This window comes from Ascaphus truei, unplaced genomic scaffold (genome assembly GCF_040206685.1).
Source record: "Ascaphus truei isolate aAscTru1 unplaced genomic scaffold, aAscTru1.hap1 HAP1_SCAFFOLD_1362, whole genome shotgun sequence".
In the NCBI taxonomy this organism is placed as follows: domain Eukaryota; kingdom Metazoa; phylum Chordata; class Amphibia; order Anura; family Ascaphidae; genus Ascaphus; species Ascaphus truei.
Window position 1 is genome coordinate 52530 of NW_027454241.1, and position 25905 is coordinate 78434.

At 40.7% G+C, this 25905-nt stretch overlaps 1 long non-coding RNA gene across 1 annotated transcript; it reads right to left on the reverse strand.

Moving 5' to 3' along the window:
* Positions 1-2225: 2225 nt before the first annotated feature.
* On the reverse strand, positions 2226-6780 carry LOC142475749 (uncharacterized). Its single transcript, XR_012791116.1, has 2 exons — positions 5767-6780; positions 2226-4466 (listed from the first exon to the last, which is right to left on the reverse strand). It is a non-coding gene; the product is annotated as an uncharacterized LOC142475749 (long non-coding RNA).
* Between the last annotated feature and the right edge of the window lie 19125 nt (positions 6781-25905).

Consider the following 25905-nt stretch of genomic DNA (forward strand, 5'->3'; position numbering starts at 1 on the left):
GTACTGATCACTCTGCTACTCCTGTACTGATCACTCTGCTACTCCTGTACTGATCACTCTGCATCTCACCCTTACAGTATACTCTGCTACTCCTGTACTGATCACTCTGCTACTCCTGTACTGATCACTCTGCTACTCCTGTACTGATCACTCTGCTTTCCTGTACTGATCACTCTGCTACTCCTGTACTGATCACTCTGCTACTCCTGTACTGATCACTCTGCTACTCCTGTACTGATCACTCTGCATCTCACCCTTACAGCATACTCTGCTACTCCTGTACTGATCAATCTGCTACTCCTGTACTGATCACTCTGCTACTCCTGTACTGATCACTCTACTACTCCTGTACTGATCACTCTGCATCTCACCCTTACAGCATACTTTGCTACTCCTGTACTGATCACTCTGCTACTCCTGTACTGATCACTCTGCTACTCCTGTACTGTTCACTCTGCATCTCACCCTTACAGCATACTCTGCTACTCCTGTACTGATCACTCTGCTACTCCTGTACTGATCACTTTGCATCTCACCCTTACAGCATACCCTCATACTCCTGTACTGATCACTCTGCATCTCACCCTTACAGCATACTCTGCTACTCCTGTACTGATCATTCTGCTACTCATCTACTGATCATTCTGCTACTCCTGTACTGATCACTCTGCTACTCCTGTACTGATCACTCTGCTACTCCTGTACTGATCACTCTGCATCTCACCCTTACAGCATACTCTGCTACTCCTGTACTGATCACTCTGCTACTCATCTACTGATCATTCTGCTACTCCTGTACTGATCACTCTGCTACTCCTGTACTGATCACTCTGCATCTCACCCTTACAGCATACTCTGCTACTCCTGTACTGATCACTCTGCTACTCCTGTACTGATCATTCTGCTACTCATCTACTGATCATTCTGCTACTCCTGTACTGATCACTCTGCTACTCCTGTACTGATCACTCTGCTACTCCTGTACTGATCACTCTGCATCTCACCCTTACAGCATACTCTGCTACTCCTGTACTGATCACTCTGCTACTCCTGTACTGATCATTCTGCTACTCCTGTACTGATCACTCTAGTACTCCTGTACTGATCACTCTGCTACTCCTGTACTGATCACTCTGCATCTCACCCTTACAGCATACTCTGCTACTCCTGTACTGATCACTCTGCTACTCCTGTACTGATCACTCTGCATCTCACCCTTACAGCATACTCTGCTACTCCTGTACTGATCACTCTGCTACTCCTGTACTGATCACTCTGCTACTCCTGTACTGATCACTCTGCTACTCCTGTACTGATCACTCTGCTACTCCTGTACTGATCACTCTGCTACTCCTGTACTGATCTTTACATATACTCAGCATTTCAGTTATTTCCTACTGAACGTCCTATTTTTATTTGCCCCTGCCACTCAATTCTCTCGAGCAGCATGCCCTTCTATACTATTACTGACCGTCACATGCACCCTGCTCTACCTTTGAACCCCAACCACTCCTGGAGCAAACACCTCTATTTGGGTACTAGCCCTGACACACAGTTACTAGCCCTGCTATACAGTACACTCTCCTTTGTTTCTCATCCCCATCTTTACCTGAATCAACCGCTACTATTCTACCCTCCTCCTGTAAATCTGTTACCGCACCTCAGTCCTTCACTGCAGCACACCCTATTATTCTAATTCTGACCCCCATATATACACAACTTTGCTAGTGCACACAACCACATACACCACAATGCACACAGCTCTGCTTGTGCACCGCAATCCTGCAACATCCACACACCATCCATGTTGCAGCCATCACAGTCTAATAGTTCTATAATGCATTGCCGAATGAATGGATGGATGAACACGAATACACCTGCCACTGCCATCAACCTTCCACTTTCACCCCATCCCCATAACGCATACTGCTCTGCTTCTACACCACAATGCTGCCCTATAGCGTCCACACACCACCCATAGTGCAGTCAGTGCAACGTTTCTACGCCAACATTGCCATTGAATTCCATTGTTGGAAAACCTGTGATGTTCTGCGGTACACTGAAATATGTTGCGTTTTCTGGGGAACAATGGCTAGGTAAATAGATCATGTTTATTATATATTTGTATGTTTCATATTCAAGTGATTTTGTTATACCTCTATCCATGTAGCCATTTCAGCCCTCATCGCGTTCCGAAAGGACATTAAAAAAAAGGAGAGCTGCAGTTACAAATATCAGACTTTATTGACACATCACAGGATTACAACCATCCGACTGTCCTGGCCTAGAAAAGGTTACAAACGCCGTGTAACATGCAGCGAGCCGGCGGTGCCTTCACTTTCTAACACCGAAATCAACACACCGGCCTTCTAGGGTTGAAAAGAGAACCAAATGAAAAGAGTTTCCAAATGTCAACTGCTTCACAAGACTCCAAACGCGCTCCTCCAAGTGCAGACCTGCAGAGCGTTGCACTATTTACTCCTGACTCGGCTGGAGATCGGCAGAGCATTGTCCCTCCATCTCATTCTCTGAAACCCCACCAGGGTTGTGGGGTCTGCCAATCAATGCTTTGCATTATGACCAAGCATGAGACAGCACTGATAGAGTTATTAAAGTATCCAGAGTATTAAGCTCTTTTCTCATGTGATTACACAGTCATTTTCTGGCTTGAGAGGTACAGTGCGTCATCTATTTTTAAGTGTAATGCTCTGCAGGTCTCTGTCAGCCCAGAGGTACGTGCCTGACTTTTTTTTTAAACTTATTCTCCTGGACTGGTGAGAGGTAAAATAAAAGGACGGTATTGTTACCCAAAGGGTTAGTGGGTATGTCACAGAATTGAACAGCACAGACATTCCTTAAAACAGCGAAGGGGCTAGGGCATAATACAACCCTCTCTCTCTCTGCTTGGTCTCCCAACTCATCCAAATAAGTGAGCCACTTACTACACTATTATGTACCGTATAACATGACTTCATTGATGGAAACCTGCAGAGAATAAATTAACCCATTTCTTTTTAAGAGGCCCGCAGAGCATTTCTTAATCTGCTTATAACAAAATCCTCTCATAATGATTCAGGAATATATTACACATATTTGTTTGTACCTTTTTTACTCTCTTTAAGCCCTGTCTCTGATGGAACTTCTCAAACTTTGCATCAATGGAAAGCACTCCTCGGTCATCCCAGGGCACACACATATGGGGCTGCTCTGTTCTGGTGCAGACTATAGTTGATAACCTGCGATTGGGACTACACACCTCTACAGTATATCATAAGGTTCTTTCTCGGGTGACACTTTATATTTCCCGTTAACTCTCAAATATTTCTTTTATTGTACTGCACAATGAACCAAACAGAAGTGCAAACTAGATGACAACTTTTTATGAGGACTTTGTGTGCAGAGATGGAGCTACTGTAGAAGCTCCATATGATTAGCTGAAAATGTATGAGGACTGGCAATAGGTACTGTACCAGAGGGTGCTTTGTTGGGAGGGGAAGGGGACTAAAAGGTGATTGGTAGGCTGGAAAAAAGGTTGACAAAGTGCTTGAATAGATGGAAAGAGAGTCCCACCTCATAGCTGATAAAATTAAAGGGGGTCCACTGGCTGATTTGAAGACCATTTATAAGCGGAGTTGGTGGGTGGAAAGTGGGACCATGTGGGCCATTACTGGATGTTAAGGGGGCCACAAGCAAATTGGCAAGCCATTGAATTGATATTCCAGTTATAAGAAAGACATTTGGTGATTTTGAGAGCTATGGGCACCTAGAATATTCTGACAGGCTGAACACAGAACTTGTTCACCGAATTATGAGCTCACATCTTCCTACAGCCTGAAGATTTCTTGTAGTTCCTGTAAAATCAACCCAGATCCCTCCAAACCACTGACTATGTTCCCCCTTTTAGCTTCCACAGACAGAGTGAGTGAATCTTTGGAGCCACCGATTGGGGTGGGATGAATGTCCATTCCCTTGAGGCAGTGGAGGGCACTGTCCTTTCTGTAACAAGATAGACTAGGCATCCTTCTGTCTTACTCTCTTGCCTCCACTGAGATCTGCAGAGCATCACATGGGGATTTACGAAGACACCAACACAAAAACCAAGCCAAGTACTCCCCCAGGTCCTGTCTTCGCACCTTGGTAATGTGGGAGTAGATGACACAGAGATGGGTGAGGGGCCAGCAACATCTGTTCCAATATAGGATTCAAATCCAACGACATATCAAAGCCAGAGGGAGTATGGGTATAAGACGATGAGACATTCCCCACAGTGTTTGTGAAGTAAATCCTGCAAGGTGGGGGAAGAGGGAGGATCCACCCATAGCTTCCAGGCATCATTGAGCACCCCCGCCTCCATGGTCTTCTGCTTCATCAAAACTTGGTGAGGGAATAAAGGATAGAGCCCCAGATGCAGGTGGCAGCCAGAGCTGCAGAAGCAGAGCTGCTCCTGTTATGCACTGCTCCAGGTCCTGCTGAGAGAAAGGATTTATTAACAACACAACCCAATAAGCTGTATGCATCATCCACAACAAACTACGGCATGAACACATTTTACAACAGAAACTCCGGAGGAGGGAATAGGCCTGTGATGCCTCGGGTATAAAAAAAATAAATAAAGTTCAGGAGGGAAGCATGTTTTCAGATTAAAAGAAATGCCTGAACAAAGGGCTGTGTGCTGGGGGGGAAGTATACTTTGGGGACATGTGAAAAAGTAGCTATTCTCTGAAAGTGTACAACAGACCTAAAATAGCCATGCAGGTGTCCTTAACATATATCCGTGCCCTTTAACACACATCAGTATCTGTTAGGAGAGACCTCAACTGCATTCCTGGTTTGCCAGGGGCAAGGCTTTGGTTTTCATATCCTATTTCTTCAAACAGCTTTATAATTACTTAACATTTTGCCCTCACCACATCTTCTGGACTGGGGATACAGTTATATTTTTCTCTACAGGAGATGAGTTTTGGCTGACTGGGATGGACACCTCAGTACTGTTCTACAACACACCGCTTCTGAGGGGGGAGGAATTTTGCCATCACAAATGAATTTCTTCTATATTATATGAAGGAAGAAGATGTATATAAATATATCAATGCAAGATTTCAGCATGCACAAATAAATATATTTACACGTACAGTCAGTCCTCGTTTTACAACGCTACGCTTTACAACGAATGGCTCATCCAACGCTATGCAATGCATACCTATGTTCATTTTTACAACGCCAAAATGGATTATCCAACGCTCTTACGACACTTTGCAAAGTTGTTTATGTGTATATAATAATATATATATATATATATATATATATATATTATACTATATAATATATTATATTTTTATATTATATATTATGTTATATATATAATACAGTATATACACTATATAATTTATGCGTATGCTGCATATCTTATTGTCTGCGTAAAATATTTTGTGTATTTTAGCATTAAAAATGCCTTCAGGAACGGAACCTTTCATTTAAACAGTGTTCCTATGGGAAAACGTGTTTCGCTTTACAACGTTTCGCTATCCAACGCCATTTTGAGTAACGCATTGTGTCGGATAACCGAGGACTGCCTGTACAGTATATATTTCCCATGCCAGAGTTGGCTGCTCTGTTTTAATTTCATGGACCAGTTTGAACCACTGGTATCTCCTGATCTCCTGTACTATCATTTTTTTGTATCTGTCCCTTTTTGCTACTGAAAGAGAAATGAGTTAGATTGCATTGAGGTGTCCTGCGTGCAGTGGTAATTCCACTAGCACTCACCATATAATATGACGCTTGCATTGCTGTTCCCAAGCTTGTTCGATGCAACACATGTGTAATTCCCATAATCCTTCTCTGAAACATTGAAAAATGTCAGAATGGACATGTGGTCTTTGTTCTCGATTCTCACACCCTCCAGCCCATTGGCTAATCTGTGAAGAAAGAATAGTATTGTATTGTATGCCTTTATTTATATAGCGCCAAAAGTGTACTCAGCGCTTCACAAAGAATACAGTGCAGGGAATTATAATAATACAATAAGCGCAGCAAAATCAGATAATAGGAAAGGAAATCCCTGCCCCGAAGAGCTTACAATCTAAGTGACCTGAATTAATCAGAGCTCCAACACGGCAGCACTGAACCTTTATTTCTTGTTCATCATGGAATTTAGTTACTCTCAGTTACTCTCACAGTGAATACTCCCTTTGTGTCTAGATGCTAACTAATCTCATTCAATGCCTTCCAGAAATAAGACACAATAATAGCAGAAACTGTACAATTGTAATAGTTGACCATCTGTTATAATAAGTCAGTTGTCTGTGTATGCTTGTCCATCCCTTGGGTGAGACATGTTTACATTCGCTTGTAGACAGTGGCTAGGTGACTACCTTTGACTGCCTTATATACCCCAGGCGGAGTGATGTCACTGAGTCTAGCAATTACATCAACAAGCCTCGGCGACACACGGTTACACTCATTCACCAACAGTGAATAGGTGACTGTCCTGTACCGTCCAGTCCCTAACATTCCTCAGTGTGAGTGATGTCATAGAGGCCAGCAGTGATATCAACAAGCCTCTGGCGAGACACGCTCACAGAGACATCGGCAAGTCACATCTGCTGCAGTATGTGAGTTTTATCTAGTGCACAATTATTAAGGAACATGTTGACATTACTGATATATGTAACCTCTTGATATTTAATCCATGACTGGGCAATACATTGCCAATTACACTGCTTTCAACTAATTATGTAATAGATTTTAAATTAGTTTCACCCTTCGAATTATTTTATTAAAGTGTCGTACAGTATATTGTGTTCGGAACCTGACATCAGGTTTGAGAGGTTTCACGTGACTGTTACTGGTCACAATCTGCACTGTGATGTACCCAATTCTCAGAACAAGGTACACTGATGTCAAAATCTAATACATAACAATTGAGGGTTCAAAACAGAAATGTAGGATTCGGATACACTTACACTGACCTCAATTAATAATAAAAAGGTAATTGCCAAAGCACATCAAATCATAATCAGGACAACTGCTACCTTGTCCTTACAAACCTCTCTGGTGAGACCAAAACATAGACTATGCTACAAAATAAAACATGAGTTTTCTGCACTGACGGTGTGCCTGTGAAATGATTTTATATTGGTGCTTTTGTGTATGTGTTGCTGTAGTTGGACACCGTTTTATATTTTGTGTGCGCAGCGTTACTTCATGTATGGGCTTTGCTCCATTAGGTATATGCTATTAAAATCTATGAGAAAATAGAAAGATCCAGGGCAACTTCGGATTTCTTTAGAAAAATTTATTACAGCTCAAAAACACAACGTTTCATCCCTCCTAGGGGACTTTATCAAGTGACTGGCTTGCAGAGACTACAAAAATGTCCAGTATAAATAGCCACACACACCCGGATGAAAACAATTAAAACACCACTAATTACCCCCCAGTATTCACATGATTGTCAGCAGACTTTATCACCATGTAATGTGTGCTCCGGTCCGGTCGCGCTGATGTCATCACTTGGTTCCCTCGCGTCGACGTCATCAGCAGGTCCCTCTGCATGGTGCCTTCCGGCTGCCTGAACAAGCATGGGGTCTTGTTGATGTGCTCCCTCTGTTCCTCCTCTGAGAGTTTGTCCCACGTAGTCTCTCGATATTTCGGGATTGTGGTGATGTCATCAGTGACAGGCATGAAACTTCTCTGTCTCCCTAGCTGGTGATGCTGTTTCTTCACACATGCGCAGTACATCAGCATTTCGGTGACGCTTCAAAACCAAGGAGAAAAGAGCTTATTCTAGCTCGTGGTAAGACTCAGATCTGGGTGGAATAATGAAGAGAGGAGAGAGTTTGTTCAATGTGAATACATCAATAAAGTGCCACTATACCCTAAAATAAAAGATTTTAAAATATGGATTCTTTCTTTCTTGATTTTTGGTTTAAAATCTTTTAAATCTTTTATTTTAAAATCTTTTATATTAAAATCCTTTAAAATCTTTTATTTTAGGGTATAGTGACACTTTATTGATGTATTCACATTGAACAAACTCTCTTCTTCATCACCAGCTAGGGAGACAGAGAAGTTTCATGCCTGTCACTGATGACATCACCACAATCCCGAAATATCGAGAGACTACGTGGGACAAACTCTCAGAGGAGGAACAGAGGGAGCACATCAACAAGACCCCATGCTTGTTCAGGCAGCCGGAAGGCACCATGCAGAGGGACCTGCTGATGACGTCGACGCGAGGGAACCAAGTGATGACATCAGCGCGACCGGACCGGAGCACACATTACATGGCGGATCAAGTCTGCTGACAATCATGTGAATACTGGGGGGTAATTAGTGGTGTTTTAATTGTTTTCATCTGGGTGTGTGTGGCTATTTATACTGGACATTTTTGTAGTCTCTGCAAGCCAGTCACCAGATAAAGTCCCCTAGGAGGGATGAAACGTTGTGTTTTTGAGCTGTAATAAATTTTTCTAAAGAAATCCAAAGTTGCCCTGGATCTTTTTATTTTCTCCAATGTTGGATGTTCCAGGCAGATATCCCCGAACCAGGAGCACCGGTATCAGCAAGTATTTTGATTGTTTTTTATGGTGTGCAGCTTTTCTTGTGATATTGCCTTAAAATCTATGAGACATCAATGCAGGGGGCTATATTTATCACATTGAGGATAGGCTATATTTATCACAATGAGGATAGGCTATATTTATCACATTGAGGATAGGCTATATTTATCACATTGAAGATAGGCTATATTTATCACATTGAGGATAGGCTATATTTATCACATTGAGGATAGGCTATATTTATCACATTGAGTGAGAATAGGCTATATTTATCACATTGAGGATAGGCTATATTTATCACATTGAGGTTAGGCTATATTTATCACATTGAGTGAGAATAGGCTATATTTATCACATTGAGGATAGGCTATATTTATCACATTGAGGATAGGCTATATTATCACATTGAGGATAGGCTATATTTATCACATTGAGGATAGGCTATATTATCACATTGAGGATAGGCTATATTATCACATTGAGGATAGGCTATATTTATCACATTGAGGATAGGCTATATTTATCACATTGAGGATAGGCTATATTATCACATTGGGGATAGGCTATATTTATCACATTGAGGATAGGCTATATTTATCACATTGAGGATAGGCTATATTATCACATTGAGGATAGGCTATATTATCACATTGAGGATAGGCTATATTATCACATTGAGGATAGGCTATATTATCACATTGAGGATAGGCTATATTATCACATTGAGGATAGGCTATATTTATGACATTGAGGATAGGCTATATTATCACATAGAGGATAGGCTATATTTATCACATTGAGGATAGGCTATATTATCACATAGAGGATAGGCTATATTTATCACATTGAGGATAGGCTATATTTATCACATTGAGGATAGGCTATATTTATCACATTGAGGATAGGCTATATTATCACATTGAGGATAGGCTATATTATCACATTGAGGATAGGCTATATTATCACATTGAGGATAGGCTATATTATCACATTGAGGATAGGCTATATTTATGACATTGAGGATAGGCTATATTATCACATTGAGGATAGGCTATATTTATCACATTGAGGATAGGCTATATTTATCACATTGAGGATAGGCTATATTATCACATTGAGGATAGGCTATATTTATCACATTGAGTGAGGATAGGCTATATTTATCACATTGAGGATAGGCTATATTTATCACATTGAGGATAGGCTATATTTATCACATTGAGGATAGGCTATATTTATCACATTGAGTGAGGATAGGCTATATTTATCACATTGAGTGAGGATAGGCTATATTTATCACATTGAGGATAGGCTATATTATCACATTGAGGATAGGCTATATTTATCACATTGAGGATAGGCTATATTATCACATTGAGGATAGGCTATATTATCACATTGAGGATAGGCTATATTATCACATTGAGGATAGGCTATATTTATCACATTGAGGATAGGCTATATTATCACATTGAGAATAGGCTATATTTATCACATTGAGGATAGGCTATATTATCACATTGAGGATAGGCTATATTTATCACATTGAGGATAGGCTATATTTATCACATTGAGAATAGGCTATATTTATCACATTGAGGATAGGCTATATTATCACATTGAGGATAGGCTATATTATCACATTGAGGATAGGCTATATTTATCACATTGAGGATAAGCTATATTTATCACATTGAGGATAGGCTATATTTATCACATTGAGAATAGGCTATATTTATCACATTGAGGATAGGCTATATTATCACATTGAGGATAGGCTATATTTATCACATTGAGGATAGGCTATATTATCACATTGAGGATAGGCTATATTTATCACAATGAGTGAGGATAGGCTATATTTATCACATTGAGGATAGGCTATATTTATCACATTGAGTGAGGATAGGCTATATTTATCACATTGAGTGAGGATAGGCTATATTTATCACATTGAGGATAGGCTATATTTATCACATTGAGGATAGGCTATATTATCACATTGAGGATAGGCTATATTATCACATTGAGGATAGGCTATATTTATCACATTGAGGATAGGCTATATTTATCACATTGAGGATAGGCTATATTATCACATTGAGGATAGGCTATTTTATCACATTGAGTGAGGATAGGCTATATTATCACATTGAGAATAGGCTATATTTATCACATTGAGGATAGGCTATATTTATCACATTGAGGATAGGCTATATTTATCACATTGAGGATAGGCTATATTTATCACATTGAGGATAGGCTATATTATCACATTGAGGATAGGCTATATTATCACATTGAGGATAGGCTATATTTATCACATTGAGGATAGGCTATATTTATCACATTGAGGATAGGCTATATTATCACATTGAGGATAGGCTATGTTATCACATTGAGTGAGGATAGGCTATATTATCACATTGAGGATAGGCTATATTTATCACATTGAGGATAGGCTATATTTATCACATTGAGTGAGGATAGGCTATATTATCACATTGTGAGGATAGGCTATATTTATCACATTGAGTGAGGATAGGCTATATTTATCACATGAGGATAGGCTATATTATCACATTGAGGATAGGCTATATTTATCACATTGAGGATAGGCTATATTTATCACATTGAGGATAGGCTATATTTATCACATTGAGGATAGGCTATATTTATCACATTGAGGATAGGCTATATTTATCACATTGAGGATAGGCTATATTATCACATTGAGTGAGGATAGGCTATATTTATCACATTGAGGATAGGCTATATTATCACATTGAGGATAGGCTATATTTATCACATTGAGGATAGGCTATATTTATCACATTGAGGATAGGCTATATTTATCACATTGAGGATAGGCTATATTTATCACATTGAGGATAGGCTATATTATCACATTGAGGATAGGCTATATTATCACATTGAGGATAGGCTATATTATCACATTGAGGATAGGCTATATTATCACATTGAGGATAGGCTATATTATCACATTGAGGATAGGCTATATTATCACATTGAGGATAGGCTATATTATCACACTGAGGATAGGCTATATTTATCACATTGAGGATAGGCTATATTATCACACTGAGGATAGGCTATATTTATCACATTGAGGATAGGCTATATTATCACATTGAGGATAGGCTATATTATCACATTGAGGATAGGCTATATTATCACATTGAGGATAGGCTATATTTATGACATTGAGGATAGGCTATATTATCACATTGAGGATAGGCTATATTTATCACATTGAGGATAGGCTATATTATCACATGAGGATAGGCTATATTTATCACATTGAGTGAGGATAGGCTATATTATCACATTGAGGATAGGCTATATTTATCACATTGAGGATAGGCTATATTTATCACATTGAGAATAGGCTATATTTATCACATTGAGCGAGGATAGGCTATATTTATCACATTGAGGAGCGGCTATATTTATCACATTGAGTGAGGATAGGCTATATTATCACATTGAGTGAGGATAGGCTATATTATCACATTGAGGATAGGCTATATTTATCACATTGAGAATAGGCTATATTATCACATTGAGGATAGGCTATATTTATCACATTGAGGATAGGCTATATTATCACATTGAGGATAGGCTATATTTATCACATTGAGGATAGGCTATATTATCACATTGAGGATAGGCTATATTTATCACATTGAGGATAGGCTATATTTATCACATTGAGGATAAGCTATATGTATCACATTGAGGATAGGCTATATTTATCACATTGAGGATAGGCTATATTTATCACATTGAGGATAGGCTATATTATCACATTGAGGATAGGCTATATTATCACATTGAGGATAGGCTATATTTATCACATTGAGTGAGGATAGGCTATATTTATCACATTGAGGATAGGCTATATTTATCACATTGAGGATAGGCTATATTATCACATTGAGGATAGGCTATATTATCACATTGAGGATAGGCTATATTATCACATTGAGGATAGGCTATATTTACTCACATTGAGAATAGGCTATATTTATCACATTGAGATAGGCTCTATATTATCACATTGAGTGAGGATAGGCTATATTTATCACATTGAGTGAGGATAGGCTATATTATCACATTGAGTGAGGATAGGCTATATTATCACATTGAGGATAGGCTATATTTATCACATTGAGGATAGGCTATATTTATCACATTGAGGATAGGCTATATTATCACATTGAGTGAGGATAGGCTATATTTATCACATTGAGTGAGGATAGGCTATATTATCACATTGAGGATAGGCTATATTATCAAATTGAGGATAGGCTATATTTATCACATTGAGGATAGGCTATATTTATCACATTGAGGATAGGCTATATTTATCACATTGAGGATAGGCTATATTATCACATTGAGGATAGGCTATATCAGTGATGGCGAACGCGTGGCACGCGTGCCGCTGCCGGCACGCCGAGCCGTCTCTGTGGGCACGCCTTTTGGATTTCGCCGTCAGGGGGGAGGAAGCCGCTCAATGCACCCGGCGGAGCCTGGTCTCTATGGCAACCGCGTGGCACGATGACGCACCACGAGCGGACCGGTCGCGGAGCGCGAAGGGGGGGGGGGCAGTGACGTAGAAGCTTGGAGGGAGGTGGAATGGAGGAGGAGCCGTTAGGATGCTAGAATGCTAGGCTGCAGGGGATTGGGTGAGAATGCCGAAAGCCGGGGGGCAGAGTATGAGCAGAGCACACCACACTACACTACCAGGGAGTAACGGTGCAGGAGATTGGTGGCCATTTGAGGAGTGATGGGAGCAGCTCAGCAAGACGGCAGGGGATTGGACAGATGCCGGGTGGGAGGGGCCGCAGTGATCCATGGGATGGCAGGGATGTCACTGACCTGTGACAGTGACTGCCACGAGGAGCACAGGAGAAGGTGTGTCAGACAGTCTGGAGCTGCTCAGAGGCAGAGCTGCTGCTGCTGCGCGTGTGACACAGTCTGTACAATAAGTACTGTAAGTGTAAGTAGCAACATATATATTTTATAATAATGCACAACCATACTTCTGCTTTCCCCTGCTATTTATTTAGCACATTTTTATATTATATAAACAAGCCCCAAGGTCAGGTCAGGAATGACAATGAGGAATGTCCAATTAATGTCTTCATTTTTTATTTAATTTTAATTAATGTCAATAAATTATTTATATAATTTTCTGGGTGTGTGTCTCTGTCTGGGTGTGTGTCTCTGTGTGTGTGTCTCTGTGTGTGTGTCTCTGTGCGTGTGTGTCTCTCTCTCCCCCTCCCTGTCATCCTCTCCATACCTGTCACCTCTTCCTCTCTCTCCACCTCCCTGTCACCTCTCCCCCTCTCTCTCTCCCTCCCTCCCTGTCACCGTCCCTCCCTCCCTCCCTCCCTGTCACCTCCCTCCCTGTCACCTCTCTCCCTTTCACCCCTCTCCCTCCCTGTCACCTCTCCCCTCCCTCCCTGTCACCTCTCTCCCTGTCGCCTCTCTCTCCCTCTCTCTCCCTCCCTCCCTCCCTGTCACCTCTCCCTCCCTCCCTGTCACCTCCCTCCCTGTCACCTCCCTCCCTCCCTCCCTGTCATCTCCCTCCCTGTCACCTCTCTCCCTCCCTCCATGTCACCTCTCTCCCTCCCTCCCTTTCACCTCCCTCCCTCCATGTCACCTCTCTCCCTCCCTCCCTGTCACCTCTCTCCCTCCCTCCCTGTCACCTCTCGCACCCCCTCCCTCCGTCAGCTCCCTCCCTCCCTGTCACCTCCCTCCCCCCTCCCTGTCACCTCCCTACCTGCCTCCCCCTTTTCACCTCCCTCCCTCCCTGTCACCTCTATCTCTCCCTCCCTTCCTGTTGCCTCTCTCTCTCTCTCCCTCCTCCATGTCACCTCCCTCCCTGTCACCTCTCTCCCTCCCTCCCTGTCACCTCCCTCCCTGTCACCCCCCTCCCTCCCTGTCACCTCTCTCCCTCCCTCCCTGTCACCTCCCCCCTACCTGCCTCCCTCCCTTTCACCTCTCTCCCTCCCTGTCACCTCTATCTCTCCCTCCCTCCCAGTCACCTCTATCTCTTCCTCCCTCCCAGTCACCTCTATCTCTCCCTCCCTCCCAGTCACCTCTATCTCTCCCTCCCTCCCAGTCACCTCTATCTCTTCCTCCCTCCCAGTCACCTCTATCTCTCCCTCCCTCACAGTCACCTCTATCCCTCCCTCCAGTCACCTCTATCTCTCCCTCCCTCCCAGTCACCTCTCTCCCTCCCTCCCTCCCAGTCACCTCCCTCCCTCCCAGTCACCTCCCTCCCTCCCAGTCACCTCCCTCCCTCCCAGTCACCTCCCTCCAGTCACCTCCCTCCCAGTCACCTCCCTCCCTCCCTGTCACCTCCCTCCCTCCCTGTCACCTCCCTCCCTCCCTGTCACCTCTCTCCCTCCCTGTCACCTCTCTCCTCCCTGTCACCTCTCTCCCTCCCTGTCACCTCTCTCCCTCCCTGTCACCTCCCTCCCTCTCCTGTCACCTCCCTCCCTCCCTGTCACCTCCCTGTCACTCACTCCCTCCGTCACTCCCTCCCTCCCTGTCACCCCTCTCTCCCTCCCTCCCTGTCACCTCTCTCCCTCCCTCCCTGTCACCTCTCGCACCCCCTCCCTCCGTCAGCTCCCTCCCTCCCTGTCACCTCCCTCCACCCTCCCTGTCACCTCCCTACCTGCCACCCCCCCCCCTTTCACCTCCCTCCCTCCCTGTCACTCTATCTCTCCCTCCCTCCCTGTCGCCTCTCTCCCTCCCTCCCTCCATGTCACCTCCCTCCTGTCACCTCTCTCCCTCCCTCCCTGTCACCTCCCTCCCTGTCACCTCCCTCCCTCCCTGTCACCTCTCTCCCTCCCTCCCTGTCACCTCCCCCCTGCCTCCCTCCCTTTCACCTCCCTCCCTGTCACCTCTATCTCTCCCTCCCTCCCTGTCACCTCCCTCCCTCCCTGTCACCTCTCGCACCCCCTCCCTCCGTCAGCTCCCTCCCTCCCTGTCACCTCCTCCCCCCTCCCTGTCACCTCCCTACCTGCCTCCCCCCCTTTCACCTCCCTCCCTCCCTGTCACTCTATCTGTCCCTCCCTCCCAGTCACCTCTATCTCTCCCTCCCTCCCAGTCACCTCTCTCCCTCCCTCCCAGTCACCTCTCTCCCTCCCTCCAGTCACCTCCCTCCCTCCCTGTCACCTCTCTCCCTCCCTGTCACCTCCCTCCCTCCCTGTCACCTCCCTCCCTCCCTGTCACTCCCTCCCTGTCACTCCCTCCGTCACTCCCTCCCTCCCTGTCACCCCTCTCTCCCTCCCTCCCTGTCACCCCTCCCTCCCTCCCTGTCACCCCTCCCTCCCTCCCTCCCTGTCACCCCTCTCTCCCTCCCTCCCTCCCTGTCACCTACCTCCCTCCCTGTCACCTTCCTCCCTCCCTGTCACCTCCCTCCCTTTGGGGGGGGGGGGGCATGATTTCTGTTGGCGGCAGTGATGGGGAGAAGGTAGAGAGAGAATGGGAAGAGGTAGAATGAATAATACAGCATCAATGGTGACACTATTAGATAAATATCATTATAATATTCTTTTTTAGTAATGTTTTTTGTTGTATTAATAATTTTTTTTGTGTCCCGGTTTTTCATTTTCAAAATCTGGTCACCCTAATAGAGGGGCATGTGAGGTTTAATTGCAGTGTTGGCACTTTGAAAAAATAAGTCGTTTTGGTTTGCAGTTTGGGCACTTGGGCTCAAAAAGGTTTGCCATCACTGGGCTATATTATCACATTGAGTGAGGATAGGCTATATTATCACATTGAGAATAGGCTATATTTATCACATTGAGGATAGGCTATATTTATCACATTGAGGATAGGCTATATTTATCACATTGAGGATAGGCTATATTTATCACATTGAGGATAGGCTATATTTATCACATTGAGGATAGGCTATATTATCACATTGAGGATAGGCTATATTTATCACATTGAGTGAGGATAGGCTATATTATCACATTGAGGATAGGCTATATTATCACATTGAGGATAGGCTATATTTATCACATTGAGTGAGGATAGGCTATATTTATCACATTGAGAATAGGCTATATTATCACATTGAGGATAGGCTATATTTATCACATTGAGGATAGGCTATATTTATCACATTGAGGATAGGCTATATTATCACATTGAGGATAGGCTATATTTATCACATTGAGGATAGGCTATATTATCACATTGAGGATAGGCTATATTTATCACATTGAGGATAGTCTATATTATCACATTGAGGATAGGCTATATTTATCACATTGAGTGAGGATAGGCTATATTTATCACATTGAGGATAGGCTATATTATCACATTGAGGATAGGCTATATTTATCACATTGAGGATAGGCTATATTATCACATTGAGGATAGGCTATATTTATCACATTGAGTGAGGATAGGCTATATTTATCACATTGAGGATAGGCTACAGTATATTTATCACATTGAGAATAGGCTATATTATCACATTGAGGATAGGCTATATTTATCACATTGAGGATAGGCTATATTTATCACATTGAGGATAGGCTATATTATCACATTGAGGATAGGCTATATTTATCACATTGAGGATAGTCTATATTATCACATTGAGGATAGGCTATATTTATCACATTGAGTGAGGATAGGCTATATTATCACATTGAGGATAGGCTATATTTATCACATTGAGGATTGGCTATATTTATCACATTGAGGATAGGCTATATTATCACATTGAGGATAGGCTATATTATCACATTGAGGATAGGCTATATTTATCACATTGAGTGAGGATAGGCTATATTTATCACATTGAGTGAGGATAGGCTATATTTATCACATTGAGTGAGGATAGGCTATATTTATCACATTGAGGATAGGCTATATTTATCACATTGAGTGAGGATAGGCTATATTTATCACATTGAGTGAGGATAGGCTATATTTATCACATTGAGAATAGGCTATATTTATCACATTGAGGATAGGCTATATTATCACATTGAGGATAGGCTATATTATCACATTGAGGATAGGCTATATTTATCACATTGAGGGCCTCATGCAGAGAGCATCGAATTTTCAAATTGGCGAATTTCATAAAAAGTAGCTTTTTTGGAGAGTTTTATTCTCCATATGCAGAAAAGTTCGAATTCTGCTATGTTTAACATGGATGCGTGTGGCGAGTTTAAATGGAAAAGATGCGCGCTTCAGAAATGTGTAAAGAAAAAATCGCGCATTTTTTGTCCCCTTTGCTATAGGCGACGAGCGCCATCTTATTGCCAACTTTCCTGGCGCGGCAAAAATGAGAAAATCGCGCCATTTTCCTGGCGCGAACAGCCGCTACATGCCGTTCGTACCTCTCTGCATTCGGAGAGTTTTAAAAATGGCGAGATGGAGGTTCTCGCCAGCCGCGAGGCGAGTTTTAGAAATAGAAAAAAAAAATTGGCGTGTTTTTCGTAACTCGCCATTTTCTGCAGTTTTCTGCGCGAAATTGTACAAAAAATGGCGAGTTTTGAAATAACGATGCTCTCTGCATGAGGCCCAGAGTGAGGATAGGCTATATTTATCACATTGAGGATAGGCTATATTAATCACATTGAGAATAGGCTATATTATCACATTGAGGATAGGCTATATTATCACTTGAGGATAGGCTATATTATCACATTGAGGATAGGCTATATTATCACATTGAGGATAGGCTATATTATCACATTGAGGATAGGCTATATTTATCACATTGAGGATAGGCTATATTTATCACATTGAGGATAGGCTATATTATCACATTGAGGATAGGCTATATTTATCACATTGAGGATAGGCTATATTTATCACATTGAGGATAGGCTATATTTATCACATTGAGGATAGGCTATATTTATCACATTGAGGATAGGCTATATTTATCACAATGAGGATAGGCTATATTATCACATTGAGGATAGGCTATATTATCACATTGAGGATAGGCTATTTTATCACACTGAGGATAGGCTATATTTATCACATTGAGTGAGGATAGGCTATATTTATCACATTGAGGATAGGCTATATTTATCACATTGAGTGAGGATAGGCTATATTTATCACATTGAGGATAGGCTATATTTATCACATTGAGTGAGGATAGGCTATATTTATCACATTGAGTGAGGATAGGCTATATTTATCACATTGAGAATAGGCTATATTTATCACATTGAGGATAGGCTATATTATCACATTGAGGATAGGCTATATTATCACATTGAGGATAGGCTATATTTATCACATTGAGGGCCTCATGCAGAGAGCATCGAATTTTCAAATTGGCGAATTTCATAAAAAGTAGCTTTTTTGGAGAGTTTTATTCTCCATATGCAGAAAAGTTCGAATTCTGCTATGTTTAACATGGATGCGTGTGGCGAGTTTAAATGGAAAAGATGCGCGCTTCAGAAATGTGTAAAGAAAAAATCGCGCATTTTTTGTCCCCTTTGCTATAGGCGACGAGCGCCATCTTATTGCCAACTTTTCCTGGCGCGGCAAAAATGAGAAAATCGCGCCATTTTCCTGGCGCGAACAGCCGCTACATGCCGTTCGTACCTCTCTGCATTCGGAGAGTTTTAAAAATGGCGAGATGGAGGTTCTCGCCAGCCGCGAGGCGAGTTTTAGAAATAGAGAAAAAAAATTGGCGTGTTTTTCGTAACTCGCCATTTTCTGCAGTTTTCTGCGCGAAATTGTACAAAAATGGCGAGTTTTGAAATAACGATGCTCTCTGCATGAGGCCCAGAGTGAGGATAGGCTATATTTATCACATTGAGGATAGGCTATATTAATCACATTGAGAATAGGCTATATTATCACATTGAGGATAGGCTATATTATCACATTGAGGATAGGCTATATTATCACATTGAGGATAGGCTATATTATCACATTGAGGATAGGCTATATTATCACATTGAGGATAGGCTATATTTATCACATTGAGGATAGGCTATATTTATCACATTGAGGATAGGCTATATTATCACATTGAGGATAGGCTATATTTATCACATTGAGTGAGGATAGGCTATATTTATCACATTGAGGATAGGCTATATTATCACATTGAGGATAGGCTATATTTATCACATTGAGGATAGGCTATATTATCACATTGAGGATAGGCTATATTTATCACATTGAGTGAGGATAGGCTATATTTATCACATTGAGGATAGGCTACAGTATATTTATCACATTGAGAATAGGCTATATTATCACATTGAGGATAGGCTATATTTATCACATTGAGGATAGGCTATATTTATCACATTGAGGATAGGCTATATTATCACATTGAGGATAGGCTATATTTATCACATTGAGGATAGTCTATATTATCACATTGAGGATAGGCTATATTTATCACATTGAGTGAGGATAGGCTATATTATCACATTGAGGATAGGCTATATTTATCACATTGAGGATTGGCTATATTTATCACATTGAGGATAGGCTATATTATCACATTGAGGATAGGCTATATTATCACATTGAGGATAGGCTATATTTATCACATTGAGTGAGGATAGGCTATATTTATCACATTGAGTGAGGATAGGCTATATTTATCACATTGAGTGAGGATAGGCTATATTTATCACATTGAGGATAGGCTATATTTATCACATTGAGTGAGGATAGGCTATATTTATCACATTGAGTGAGGATAGGCTATATTTATCACATTGAGAATAGCTATATTTATCACATTGAGGATAGGCTATATTATCACATTGAGGATAGGCTATATTATCACATTGAGGATAGGCTATATTTATCACATTGAGGGCCTCATGCAGAGAGCATCGAATTTTCAAATTGGCGAATTTCATAAAAAGTAGCTTTTTTGGAGAGTTTTATTCTCCATATGCAGAAAAGTTCGAATTCTGCTATGTTTAACATGGATGCGTGTGGCGAGTTTAAATGGAAAAGATGCGCGCTTCAGAAATGTGTAAAGAAAAAATCGCGCATTTTTTGTCCCCTTTGCTATAGGCGACGAGCGCCATCTTATTGCCAACTTTTCCTGGCGCGGCAAAAATGAGAAAATCGCGCCATTTTCCTGGCGCGAACAGCCGCTACATGCCGTTCGTACCTCTCTGCATTCGGAGAGTTTTAAAAATGGCGAGATGGAGGTTCTCGCCAGCCGCGAGGCGAGTTTTAGAAATAGAAAAAAAAAATTGGCGTGTTTTTCGTAACTCGCCATTTTTCTGCAGTTTTCTGCGCGAAATTGTACAAAAAATGGCGAGTTTTGAATAACGATGCTCTCTGCATGAGGCCCAGAGTGAGGATAGGCTATATTTATCACATTGAGGATAGGCTATATTAATCACATTGAGAATAGGCTATATTATCACATTGAGGATAGGCTATATTATCACTTGAGGATAGGCTATATTATCACATTGAGGATAGGCTATATTATCACATTGAGGATAGGCTATATTATCACATTGAGGATAGGCTATATTTATCACATTGAGGATAGGCTATATTTATCACATTGAGGATAGGCTATATTATCACATTGAGGATAGGCTATATTTATCACATTGAGGATAGGCTATATTTATCACATTGAGGATAGGCTATATTTATCACATTGAGGATAGGCTATATTTATCACATTGAGGATAGGCTATATTTATCACAATGAGGATAGGCTATATTATCACATTGAGGATAGGCTATATTATCACATTGAGGATAGGCTATTTTATCACACTGAGGATAGGCTATATTTATCACATTGAGTGAGGATAGGCTATATTTATCACATTGAGGATAGGCTATATTTATCACATTGAGTGAGGATAGGCTATATTTATCACATTGAGGATAGGCTATATTTATCACATTGAGTGAGGATAGGCTATATTTATCACATTGAGTGAGGATAGGCTATATTTATCACATTGAGAATAGGCTATATTTATCACATTGAGGATAGGCTATATTATCACATTGAGGATAGGCTATATTATCACATTGAGGATAGGCTATATTTATCACATTGAGGGCCTCATGCAGAGAGCATCGAATTTTCAAATTGGCGAATTTCATAAAAAGTAGCTTTTTTGGAGAGTTTTATTCTCCATATGCAGAAAAGTTCGAATTCTGCTATGTTTAACATGGATGCGTGTGGCGAGTTTAAATGGAAAAGATGCGCGCTTCAGAAATGTGTAAAGAAAAAATCGCGCATTTTTTGTCCCCTTTGCTATAGGCGACGAGCGCCATCTTATGCTGACTTTTCCTGGCGCGGCAAAAATGAGAAAATCGCGCCATTTTCCTGGCGCGAACAGCCCGCTACATGCCGTTCGTACCTCTCTGCATTCGGAGAGTTTTAAAAATGGCGAGATGGAGGTTCTCGCCAGCCGCGAGGCGAGTTTTAGAAATAGAAAAAAAAAATTGGCGTGTTTTTCGTAACTCGCCATTTTCTGCAGTTTTCTGCGCGAAATTGTACAAAAAATGGCGAGTTTTGAAATAACGATGCTCTCTGCATGAGGCCCAGAGTGAGGATAGGCTATATTTATCACATTGAGGATAGGCTATATTAATCACATTGAGAATAGGCTATATTATCACATTGAGGATAGGCTATATTATCACTTGAGGATAGGCTATATTATCACATTGAGGATAGGCTATATTATCACATTGAGGATAGGCTATATTATCACATTGAGGATAGGCTATATTTATCACATTGAGGATAGGCTATATTTATCACATTGAGGATAGGCTATATTATCACATTGAGGATAGGCTATATTTATCACATTGAGGATAGGCTATATTTATCACATTGAGGATAGGCTATATTTATCACATTGAGGATAGGCTATATTTATCACATTGAGGATAGGCTATATTTATCACAATGAGGATAGGCTATATTATCACATTGAGGATAGGCTATATTATCACATTGAGGATAGGCTATTTTATCACACTGAGGATAGGCTATATTTATCACATTGAGTGAGGATAGGCTATATTTATCACATTGAGGATAGGCTATATTTATCACATTGAGTGAGGATAGGCTATATTTATCACATTGAGGATAGGCTATATTTATCACATTGAGTGAGGATAGGCTATATTTATCACATTGAGTGAGGATAGGCTATATTTATCACATTGAGAATAGGCTATATTTATCACATTGAGGATAGGCTATATTATCACATTGAGGATAGGCTATATTATCACATTGAGGATAGGCTATATTTATCACATTGAGGGCCTCATGCAGAGAGCATCGAATTTTCAAATTGGCGAATTTCATAAAAAGTAGCTTTTTGGAGAGTTTTATTCTCCATATGCAGAAAAGTTCGAATTCTGCTATGTTTAACATGGATGCGTGTGGCGAGTTTAAATGAAAAGATGCGCGCTTCAGAAATGTGTAAAGAAAAAATCGCGCATTTTTTGTCCCCTTTGCTATAGGCGACGAGCGCCATCTTATTGCCAACTTTTCCTGGCGCGGCAAAAATGAGAAAATCGCGCCATTTTCCTGGCGCGAACAGCCGCTACATGCCGTTCGTACCTCTCTGCATTCGGAGAGTTTTAAAAATGGCGAGATGGAGGTTCTCGCCAGCCGCGAGGCGAGTTTTAGAAATAGAGAAAAAAAATTGGCGTGTTTTTCGTAACTCGCCATTTTCTGCAGTTTTCTGCGCGAAATTGTACAAAAAATGGCGAGTTTTGAAATAACGATGCTCTCTGCATGAGGCCCAGAGTGAGGATAGGCTATATTTATCACATTGAGGATAGGCTATATTAATCACATTGAGAATAGGCTATATTATCACATTGAGATAGGCTATATTATCACATTGAGGATAGGCTATATTATCACATTGAGGATAGGCTATATTATCACATTGAGGATAGGCTATATTATCACATTGAGGATAGGCTATATTTATCACATTGAGGATAGGCTATATTTATCACATTGAGGATAGGCTATATTATCACATTGAGGATAGGCTATATTTATCACATTGAGGATAGGCTATATTTATCAAATTGAGGATAGGCTATATTTATCACATTGAGGATAGGCTATATTTATCACATTGAGGATAGGCTATATTATCACATTGAGGATAGGATATATTTATCACATTGAGGATAGGCTATATTTATCACATGAGGATAGGCTATATTTATCACATTGAGGATAGGCTATATTTATCACATTGAGGATAGGCTATATTTATCACAATGAGGATAGGCTATATTATCACATTGAGGATAGGCTATATTATCACATTGAGGATAGGCTATTTTATCACACTGAGGATAGGCTATATTTATCACATTGAGGATAGGCTATATTTATCACATTGAGGATAGGCTATACAGTATTTATCACATTGAGGATAGGCTATATTTATCAAATTGAGGATAGGCTATATTTATCACATTGAGGATAGGCTATATTTATCACATTGAGGATAGGCTATATTATCACATTGAGGATAGGATATATTTATCACATTGAGGATAGGCTATATTTATCACATTGAGGATAGGCTATATTTATCACATTGAGGATAGGCTATATTTATCACATTGAGGATAGGCTATATTTATCACAATGAGGATAGGCTATATTATCACATTGAGGATAGGCTATATTATCACATTGAGGATAGGCTATTTTATCACACTGAGGATAGGCTATATTTATCACATTGAGGATAGGCTATATTTATCACATTGAGGATAGGCTATACAGTATTTATCACATTGAGGATAGGCTATATTTATCACAATGAGGATAGGCTATATTATCACATTGAGGATAGGCTATATTTATCACATTGAGGATAGGCTATATTATCACATTGAGGATAGGCTATATTATCACATTGAGGATAGGCTATATTATCACATTGAGGATAGGCTATATTTATCACATTGAGTGAGGATAGGCTATATTATCACATTGAGGATAGGCTATATTTATCACATTGAGGATAGGCTATATTATCACATTGAGGATAGGCTATATTTATCACATTGAGGATAGGCTATATTATCACATTGAGGATAGGCTATATTTATCACATTGAGGATAGGCTATATTTATCACATTGAGGATAGGCTATATTTATCACATTGAGGATAGGCTATATTATCACATTGAGTGAGGATAGGCTATATTTATCACAATGAGGATAGGCTATATTATCACATTGAGGATAGGCTATATTTATCACAATGAGGATAGGCTATATTATCACATTGAGGATAGGCTATATTTATCACATTGAGGATAGGCTATATGTATCACATTGAGGATAGGCTATATTATCACATTGAGGATAGGCTATATTATCACATTGAGGATAGGCTATATTTATCACATTGAGGATAGGCTATATTTATCACATTGATAGGCTATATTTATCACATTGAGGATAGGCTATATTTATCACATTGAGGATAGGCTATATTATCACATTGAGGATAGGCTATATTTATCACATTGAGGATAGGCTATATTATCACATTGCGGATATGTGTCCTTTTCATCAGGTCAAAGACTTAAATTAACATTTGCATTATGTCAGGGAAGTTCTGAATTTAGCTTCTTAAATCTGCCACATGTTGATTATACAAAGGTTTTCCTGCCACATGTTTTCCCATTTAGAGAAAAATGGTAGACACAGAACTTGATAAATGTCACTTATACACAGGTGCACCGACGAGTATTCTAAAACTTGCCTTGGAAAATCTGGGGCTATCACCAACAAGACCCAGGTACATGCTGGGTACATGCTGGGTACATGCTGGGTACATGCTGGGTACATGCTGCAACATTTCAGTGACATTTCTGCAGAGACTAATGGCCCCCGATGAAGCCAGTTACGGTGAAACTGGATAGGCTATATTTATTACATTGAGTGAGGATAGGCTATATTTATCACATTGAGGATAGGCTATATTTATCACATTGAGTGAGGATAGGCTATATTATCACATTGAGGATAGGCTATATTTATCACATTGAGGATAGGCTATATTTATCACATTGAGGATAGGCTATATTTATCACATTGAGGATAGGCTATATTATCACATTGAGGATAGGCTATATTTATCACATTGAGGATAGGCTATATTATCACATTGAGGATAGGCTATATTATCACATTGAGGATAGGCTATATTTATCACATTGAGGATAGGCTATATTTATCACATTGAGGATAGGCTATATTTATCACATTGAGGATAGGCTATA